Below are 7620 nucleotides of genomic sequence, written 5' to 3' on the forward strand. Positions count from 1 at the left end.
ATGGTTAGCTAGTGGCAAGCTCCATTCTCTGACCCCAGACAGGCTTTATTTGTACAAGAAAGATATCACCACAACCAAGTTTATGCATTTCAGGTAAAGGGTGATCGACTGGGAAAATAAAAGAAACCATTTTGGAGTTTAAAACTCAATAAACTCTTTAATTGTTCACCTGTGAAAATACTCTCACTCTGAACCACATTTATTTTCAAGCATTTTTTTAATAAGGGAAATTTCAACTATATATAAATTTTCTCCTAAGACATATACCTTGACTTTAAGTTTATGAAGCTTAGTATTCATTCTTGTTGAATCTATCTTACTAAGTTCTAAATAATTTTTTACAGGAGAGAATTTATTCAAATTTATTTTTTATTGATTTAATTCATAATGTATTACATATGAGAAATGAGAAGTTACTTAAGATTTCTATGAGATATAATGAGATGGTAAAAATGACAATAGAATTGTGATATGCTCAGTTTGTACTTTCTGAATTTATAGATATTGTATATGCACTATATCTTCTATCTCTACTTTTCTAAAATCTGAAAAGAATGTGTAGATAGAAATACACACATGTACTGGTATCAACACCGAAGTAACCTGAAATATGCAGATATACATGGATATACAATGCATACCTATGTGTATTCATACAGACAATGATCATGAGACATAACTTAGGCTTATCAAACTGCTGTAGCAAATAATATCAGTCCTAAAGAGAAGTAAAATATCAAGTGGACTGCACAATAGTTGTACGTAAATGGCTAGATTGATTGCTCTTTAGTTCCAAATGCTTTCAATTTGGCAGTTTATTTCATTAAATTGTCACTAAGATGTTCAATTTGTTTGCTTTACTGGAACATTTACAAATGTATGCTTCTACAAGAGGATTGAAAACCAATGTCAAGCTACCATTATAATTAAAATTGAATATAACACCTCATAATTGGCAAAATGCATTATTTGACTCTACTATAATGAAGCTTTGCCTTGCAGACTTTGTGATGTTTATGAAAAATAACAAAACAAAAAACACAGTATCACAATTCCAGAATTTACCAGTAATCTATACTGTATCCAGATACATAATGTATTTGACAGTGATAATACAGTATTTAATTTCAGTACTTATGATTCCTGAATAAAAATATCTAGTCAAACATATATCATGCTTAATTATTTGCCCATTGTTTTAAGATAATAGGATGAACTAATGACTAAATTTCATTCAAAACTGACATGAAAAATGTCATTTTCTTTGTACCTTTACTGTTTTCCTTGATTTTACATTGCTCTGAAATAGGAGAATTGGGCAGTCAAGGAATCTCCCTTCATTTTGGTTAAGCAACATTGGCTGTCAGAACAAAATAGCAGTCAAGATTTTAGCAAAATTATGATTGTACTTGAAGATTACTCATTAACTTCAAATCCATGCCAGCAGTACCAGGTGGCCTTTGAAAGTCTTACTTGCTCCTTTAATTTTTGCTCAGTGATTTATCCAACTTGAGTGAGAAAGAAAGAAATTAATGAGGAAAATAGTGTGGCTTTATAAATTGTCTTTATTCATTTTTTGCCATTCCAGGATAAGTTTCTGTGTTATGCCTGGGGGCAGATCCCGGAGACTTCCTCACAGAACAGAATTTACATGTGTATGGCGTACTTTGTATATCTCTGTGTACATACTATATATACATATATGTATAGTGTTATATGATTTATGGATATTTATACACATGTGCTTTAAGAAGTCATAGTTAAATTTATAAGTAGATAGTATTGACACAAAGTGTTAAAGCTAAGTGGGAATTCTCTGCTGTAGGCCTCAGATGGCATGGTTAGCCTTTTGGTCAGTGGAACCTAGTGGACGCAGATACATTCCAAATGTTTCTTATTTTTAGTCACAAGGATGCTGTGTCAACTGTAGAGGCGGCAAAGCAACAGTTATCCTTAGTGGCTAAAGCCAGATCTGGAAGTTGCAATTAAGCATCATCCCAAACTTAACACCGTCACTGAAATTCTAATCTGTTAATGAGCACTGTTGAAGCTTCAGGATAACCTAAACCTTTCTCTAGCAACACATTCTTCCTCTTGAGTATATATCAACATTGTGTACTTTAACTATAGGGACAGGTGACATCTGCTGGTCAATATGATTATTGCCCTAGTAAAACATTAAAGAAAATCAGAAACACTAAAGAATTACACACAACTGCTGTCACAATCTATTGATACCATGAATGTCTCTTTCTGTTTTTGGTTTTTAGAGACAGGCTTTCTATGTGAAACAGTCCTGGCTGTCCTGGAATTCTCTCTGAAGACCAGACTGGCTTTGAAACTCAGGGAGATACTCATGCCACTGCCTCCTGAGTATTGGGATTAAGGGCCACCACCAGCCCGGCAACCATGAAGGTTTTATTCATCTGAGACTTTTCTACCTTCACTTACATAGCAGTAAATACCTGCTAAATTAACAAATAATTATCAATGAGTTATAAGAAATGTCTGAGAGTAACATCAGGATGTTAAATGGGCTGAGAGCTTGTGATTTCTGGAATTGTGGGAAGAGTTAGAAAGGCTATCATGGACAGAGGCATTGTTCTTCACATAAGGATGGAAAATGATGGGGAAGAAGGCTGACTTTGAGTGGTCTCGCTGCAAAGCTCTTAAATCCTTTGCCTTGAAATGGGAGCTGCAAAAGATTTTGACTCACTGCCCAGTAAGATTATTCTCACAAAGATAACTATCCAAGAGTGGATTAGGACACTTGAGAAGGAGTCAATTTCCTCTCCATGCAGGTGCTCAAGTACAGGGTTGGGGACTAAGGAGGCTATAAGCAGCACTTACACAGGTGGAAGTATTTGCCACCCTTCAGATGGCAGTCTAGTAAAAATAGTACACCCTCTGCTTTAGAAAATGACATCTTTGTGTCATGCATCCAGTTCTGGACTCCTCTTGCTCCCTGGTTCTTATGATCTTCATCAAAACAATTCAGAGAACAGTTTGGCCTTTTATTATTTCAGAAGTCACTAAGGAAATCGACTTTCTCTGGAGGAACTTGTCCAGGTGATTGACAGACCCACTTAAAATGACTCTTATAGGAGGAGACAATTTTATGGCTTTGTTTGTTATCATGAAATCCATTGCTATGTAACAATGATATAAGGTTTGGGACTACTACAGCAGGATGTTTAGGATGTCAATTTTGTCTTTCCTATAGGACAGAGGAATAATTTGTTCTTTTACATGATTAATGAATAGAGTCCTAAGGATGCAGATCTTGGTTTTCTAGGTTGTTGATTATAAGGGAAGCATCCAGTCTTAGTGTTCTGTGAGTCAGATGATATCTAAGATCGTATTTAGCATTTAATATTCCTTTATGAAAGCAAAAGTTCAGTTCATTAAAAATATATGAATAATTTAGAGGTCTTTTCCCCAACTTCCCTTTCAGTGAGATTTGACTTTATACGTCCAAATGATATAGCATAATTTGCCTTAAATACATTCCAAATGGCAGCATGTTGTCTCAAGAAGCAGAAAATATGGAAATTCAGAAAGATATCTGCAGTGTTTTTAACAAATCTGTGAGTTGAATAAATTTTGAAATCATTAAAAATAAAGTGAGAAAAGTCCTTCCTCTCACAGGATTTATCTTCATGGAACATCTGGCACTTGGAATATAATATTAAAATAAAGTTCATGTAATTTTACAATATTGTTCACAGTGTATAATTGATCTTTTAAAGTAAGTTTTGTAAAATTGACAGCTTTATTTTTCTTTAAAAATATAATTTTATGACCTGAACATTCACGGTGTACTAAGAGATTGTGGCACATTTTTTTTTGGAAAATTAAAAGTGGTTTCAAAGCACAGAGAAATCATGGTGAGTAAATTCAAAATTATATCACATTCCCAGCAGGCAAATTTAATAACCAAAATATCTTTTCCTGATTAATCATTTGATAGAACCTGCTTTCTTCTTTCTTAGTGAAGCAGCTGTGTGGCTGTCATTTTCTGTGACTTTTGAAAAATAAAATGTGAAATTAGCTGACTCTAAGTAAGGTTACTCTGTACATATGACAATTTTCTTCATGTTTCTCTGTAAGGGGAATTATTGACTAATAAAAAGAAAGGGCAGAATGTTAATTCTGAATGTCAAGAAGTCCAATCTTTGGTGAGAGTGTATTTTCTCTGATGTTCATAATTACAGGTCACTTAGGAGTGAGCCAGATGGTAGAAGGGTAAAGTAGCTAACAAGACATGAAAGCAGGTGGCAGCTATACCAAGGGGATTTTTTCTGAGATGTCAGTCTGAGTATTTTCCCAAGGAGTAGTCTTTATATGGACAAACAGGAGAGATCTTAAGGCATATGAAAAAATGATAACTTGATTCAAACAAAAATATTATTTTATTATTACCTTTAAACAACATACTGAACTACATTAAAGTATCATTTGAAAGCAAAGATTTCCCTTTCATAGTCTTTAAATTGTTGCTCAGAGAGACACCTTAAACTCGATATATGCTTGTCACCCACCCTACACTCATTGTTCATGAGTTGAATACATCAACAACTCAAGAACAAATTCTTGGAGTGAGAAAAATGTTTTATCTGGAAAGGTAGCAAAATTTGAAATTGTATAGAATCTGTCATCTCAATCCATCTTCTAGGCTATTGAAGGAACAGAAATGCCTACAAGAACTTCATAAGGAGTAGTATCAGATATGTTTGCCTAGTTAGAGTGTGTGTAACTCATCTCTAATGCATATGTCGACATTAGCTGTGTGCTTTAGGATATTCTGGGTTCTATGAAATGAAAACAGTTACTGATGAGTTTCATGATTTTGCTTGTTTTCCTCAAAATAGTGAATTCTACAGTAAATTATCATGATGATTAATGTGCTTTTAGCTTCAAAAATAACAAAGCAAGATAGAGAGATGTCACTTTTTCACAAACCATGGCATGTGGTTTGATTTCTTGAACATCTGTCCTTAACCTACTAAGCAGTTTGTTGGATATACAATCCACAACAAAGCTCATGGTTTTATTTAGGTTTTCCCTTGTAATGTAAATCATAAAAAATAATGCCATGTAATCCTTGGAGCAATGAATTTATACCAGCCATAAAGTTTTTAGACATACCAATATATTCCAGAAAACTTTTTAAAAATTCCTGTAGTAAAAATATCCTGTAGTACCTTTAAATCCATGGCTGGAGGCATGCCTTTCGTCAAAGAGGAGAGGGTAAGCTTGGCATACATACCCTGCTCCACTTAAATGGTGGGAGTGAATGTATTTTTGTGAAATGGCTACCAGTAATTTTTAAAAGATGGGAGCTGGTTGAAAGTCTTCCTAGAATAGCACAAACAGCGATGGTTGCACATGCAGTAACACAGTACTGCTAAGATTATGAAATACTTTCTCTACAAATATTTGCACTGATCTCTTTTATTTCTTAGTTGCTACAAATGAAATAGTTACACAGAGTAACTAACTACTCTCTGAACAATTTAAGAATTTTGTCATTGCTCCAAATTGCACTAGAATAGCACAAAAACACTTCAGCACAACAGTAATTTGTACAAAATTTTAAAAATATATGAGTTTTTCTGCTCTAGAAATGAGAATTCAAATCCAGACATGTCCACTATCCTTCAACAATTATAACAAAATAGCTATATGGGCTCTTGATAGAAAAACCCAAAGATAATATATCACTGAGGGTGTTATAGGTTAACATATATAACCTAATAGATGCTTTTAAATGTAAGAAGGACATTTCTTTTTGTATCCCATTAAATTTGTTTTGGAATAAATAATGACATTATTGTTTATTATTATTATTATTATTATTATTATTATTATTATTATTATTGCCCAATTAAGGAAATCAAAGGAAGGAGAATAGGAACAGAGATTTCATATATACATATATATATATATATATATATATATATATATATATATGGATTCTTATTCTGTATCTTCTCTTTAATGTGTTTGGTATATTTAGAATATGTTTGTTTCTTTAAAAATGTATTTTGGCAACTACTCAGGGGAAGCAAGAGAGAAAAGTTTGCTTCTTTGTTTCATTTCATGATTAGCTAGAGCCTGGCTTGTTTTAGGCTGTGATGAGGTGAACTCATCACAATAGATTGAGTTGGTGGTGGTAGGCTTAGCTTGCTTCCTAGCGAACTGAAACCATTAGGGAAGAAGGGAGGTAGAAAGACAAGAGAAGAAAGAAAGTAACAGGCAGTGGTGGTGCATGTCTTTAATTCCAACACTCAGGAGGTGAGAGGTAGGCAGATCTAAGTGAGTTTGAGGCCAGCCAACTCTACAAAGTTACACAGAGAAACACTGTCTTGAAAAAACAAAAGAGGAAAGAAAGAAATATAGAGAGGAGTGGTGAGGAGGTGAGAAGAGGAATAGAGGGGAAGAAAGAGAAGAGGAGAGAAGAGGAGTAGAGGGTGTGAGAACTAAGACAGTAGACCACTTTTCAGTTCACATACTTTGTGAAATACTTCCTCTAAATTACACACAATTTCTCAGAATATTATCACGAGGTAGGGAGTCAAGGTATGAGCCTATAGGTGAATTTTTTTATTCAAACTACAACAGTAAACAAAGAAATACCTTATATAATTGCATTAAGTTACTTCATAAAGAATGAAAGAATATCCTTTTAATTTTCATACATAAAAATGCCACGGAAATGTTACTGCATATGTTAAAGAATATTTGCAGCTGCAGCTTTAATATTATTTTGTGCATGTCAGAGAGAATAATGCAGTCACATGGATTTGTTATTGCATAGGTGTCTTAGAGTTTCTCTTGTCAGATATTATAAAACAAATTGAAATCTTGCAGTCATGTTGCAGTTTGAATAAGAATGACCCCCAAAGGTTCATATATGTGAAAGCTGCACAGTTCCCTGCCAATGGAATTGTTTGGGAAGGATTCTGTAGTAGTGTGGCCTCCTTGGAGAAGGTATGTCACTGGTGGTAAGCACTGAGATTTCAAAAGCCCACAGAGTTTCGTGTTTTAAATCTCGCTGCTTCCTGCCTATGGCTTAGATAGCTCCAGTGTTGTTCGTTCTTGCCTAGCTGGTAACATGCTCCCTGCTGTGATTCTCAGGAATCCTACCCCTTTGAAACTGCAATGAAGCCCCCTATGAACGCCTACATCTATAAGCTGCCTTGACCATGGTGTTTCTCCACAGCAACAGAAAATTAACTAAGACTTATAAGAACACAATATTTCAAATGAATTTCTAGTACCATCCATGTATCACATTCAGAATATTGTTAAGCATATTGATCTATCCAGAAAATCTACCTTACCTTTCTCATCAAGTTACAGAAATGCCAGCCTCACAAGTACAGAGACTGTTGGTATTTAGGCCTGCCCTTGGATATGCCCTCAGCTGCATCCACTAAGAGCACCACCTGTACTTAAGTACTATGCTCCCATTTAAAAGGGCCCTGCCCACCTTCTGTCTGTCTGTCTGTCTGTCTGTCTGTCTCTCTCTCTCTCTCCCTCCCTCACTCTCTCCCTCCCTCCCTCCCTCTCTCTCTCTCTCTCTCTCTCTCTGCTTCTCTTTCCTCTCTTCTGCTA

The sequence above is a fragment of the Mesocricetus auratus genome, unplaced genomic scaffold (genome assembly GCF_017639785.1).
Source record: "Mesocricetus auratus isolate SY011 unplaced genomic scaffold, BCM_Maur_2.0 Super-Scaffold_100015, whole genome shotgun sequence".
Taxonomy (NCBI): domain Eukaryota; kingdom Metazoa; phylum Chordata; class Mammalia; order Rodentia; family Cricetidae; genus Mesocricetus; species Mesocricetus auratus.